Source organism: Alligator sinensis, unplaced genomic scaffold, assembly GCF_000455745.1.
Source record: "Alligator sinensis unplaced genomic scaffold, ASM45574v1 scaffold665_1, whole genome shotgun sequence".
In the NCBI taxonomy this organism is placed as follows: Eukaryota; Metazoa; Chordata; order Crocodylia; family Alligatoridae; genus Alligator; species Alligator sinensis.
In genome coordinates, this window is record NW_005842034.1 from 787,078 (window position 1) to 789,932 (window position 2,855).

The following is a 2,855-nucleotide window of genomic DNA, read 5'->3' on the forward strand; positions in this document are numbered from 1 at the left end:
TAATAGGGGTAGGCAAAATATGGCCTGCAGGCTGAATCCAGCTTGCCAGGTACTTTCATCCAGCCTGGAGCACACCCCAACAAATTGTGCCCCACCCAGCCCTTCTGCCCATGAGGGTGGGAGAGAGGCATCTACACCCACCCCCAACATATCCTACAATGTCTTGCTCCCATCCTCATAGGTGGAAGGGCCAGCCCCACTAGCATGGGGTGGGGCTACTGCTGTAGGCTTCCCGGCATCCGGCTCCCTCTGGGCAGCAGGTAGGGAAGCTAAGGGAGGGCTGCAGCTGGGTGGGAGCATGGAGCTTAGGGCTGGGGCTGGCTGCAGCACAGAGCCCTCACCCTGGGGGAGTGGCAGCAGTGCAGAGCTCAGGTGAGCACGTGTGGGTGTGAGGATGGAGGGATATGGGTACCCCTCCCACACTCCCTGCATGGCGCACAGCCCTGACAGGCAGTGGGAGGGAGGCGCTCTGCTCAGTGCTGGCTCCTGGCTCTGGCCAGAGCTGCAAGGAGCACAGCCCCTGCCAAGCTGTTTCCCTGGCACTCCCCGCACTTGCAGAGCACAGGAGAGAAGCTCCAGGCACTGGAGCAGGCTGGGCTGGGGAAAGCAGCTGGAGAAACAAATGGATAGGCAGGGGCTGCACTCTTTGCTGCAACATGCAGCACTGGCCAGAGCCAGGCACCAGACCTCCCACTTGCTGCTGTGCCACGGTGGAGGGAGTGTGGGGAGAGGTACCCACACCCCTCCCACCCTCTGTCACATACACGTGCGCATGCACACACACGCACACGCACACACACACACACTGTTGCCTGCATTGACTTCAGGAGAAGACAGTGTGTTCCAGAGCCACACACCCACACCCCACAAACACCACACAAGCCCCTACATACCCTATACCCCCCCACAGCCCTACCCCCTTGCAAGCTCCCCCAATGCCCCCACACACCCTCCCACTCCACCATAAACACCCCCACAGCCTACCATATACATACACCCCACCATAATACACACATAAATCCTACCATACCCCCACCACACCCCCACACAACCACACCCCCACACAATAGAAAAGACTAAAACTTTATTTTTGAGTTATTTTGCAATCACTTCTTTATACAGTATACATATACAAATCATGACAAAAATATTTTTTGCGATAAAATTAAAATATTTTATAGTAGGTGTTTGACTTTTAGTGTATGGTTTGTTTTTTTCTGGTTCTAAGATGGCAATCCCCTCCCAAAAGGAGTATTTCTGGGGGGGAAGGGGAGGGACTTTTGGTGGCAAAGGTCAGGGGCTAGGGGTGGGACTTCTAGTCCCAAGATGGCAGCCAGGGGGTGTGGCACCTGTCAAGGGGCAGAGCTACCCATGCAGCCCTCAACAGCTCACCAAACCTCGCTAAGCAGCCATCTGCTCAAAATAATTGCCTACTTTAAAATGCAATCTATATGGTGTGTACCTCTTATTTTGTAGAGAAGTCTTTCAGTACTCAGAGGTACCCATGGGACCTCTGAGAAATGCAAAAAAGTTATGCACCTCTGCCTAGCTGCCACAGTTAGGTTTTTAATATACAGTGTTCTTCCTGTATTTCTGAATTGTAATAATTATTTGTAGGTAAAAACAAAGGTCCAGCTGAAAATTTGTCAGATCAAGCATATGCTAAATATATTTTAATACGTTAAATTAGATTCCATTGTCACCATCACTAGTTTCTCAGCACCAACTCCACTGGGGTCACTCCTGATTCATCAGAGCATAAACAAGAAGAGAATCTGGCCAATTACGCATCCTCACAAGGGCAAAGCCAAGATACCTTCATAATGTCAAAATAACAATGACAGGCTGAAATATATCATTCAATGGAACACAAAAAAGTATCATTTTTAAATCTAGTTGAGTTTTATTGAATCTGCCCTTTTCATATGCACCTTATTGCATCAATAGCATAGGAGTGTCTATATACCTATAATGCTGCTGGAAACTGACTAACGAATCTTTAGTTACCAGTATGTGCTTTTTGCCATAAAATTACTTGTGTCTTGCAAGGACTAAGGGCATTTGTAGATGACACTTTAAAGTGGGTTTAAAGTGGATTAAATGTCTTTTGCACCGCTTTAATGACATTGCTGTTTGCACATTCAGTGGTGTATTGCGTGTTGATTCCAGCCACTGTAGCACATTCAGCAGCGTAATGTGCCTTAAATGCCTTTGGGAGGCAGCAAATGACTTTAGGGTACTGCAAAGTAAAACTCCGAGGAGGAGTTTTAGTTTCCTACCCTACAGCTGTGGAGAGAAGCACCAGGCTCCGTGTGGCTCAGGGTCTGTGCAGGCAGACCGTGCAGGCAGCCCAGCAGCAGCCCGGGAAGGCAGGCTCCATAGAAGGGGGGAAAAAAAAGTGGTAAGCCTGATCTCCATCCCCTGGAGCCTGCCTGCCTGAGGTATGCGGGGGTCCGGTGCTTCCCTCTGCAGCTTCAGTGCCCCTGGGACTGCCTGAGCCGGATGCCTGCAGGCAGGTGCCACCTGGTGGGGAGGCTGCCACTGGCATGGAGGGCAGCACCAGCCCCCCACCCCTTGCAGCTCAGGGACCACTCTGTCCACCAGCAGTTCGCTCTCCCCTCCCCGCCGCTGGAGAGGCAGGTAAGGATTGGGCTCCGACACAGGTGTACATGACACGGGGGGTTACTTTGCCCTAAATTGAAGCAGTGTTTTTAAAAAAAGACTGCTTCAATTTAGGGAGAATCAAACCCCTGTGTCATGTACAAATGCCCTAAGACTCTCAGTAGATGATTATCTCTACTCTTCAGCTTTGAAAGGTATTGAAACATTTCTCAGATCCCCAGTGAAAAAAACAT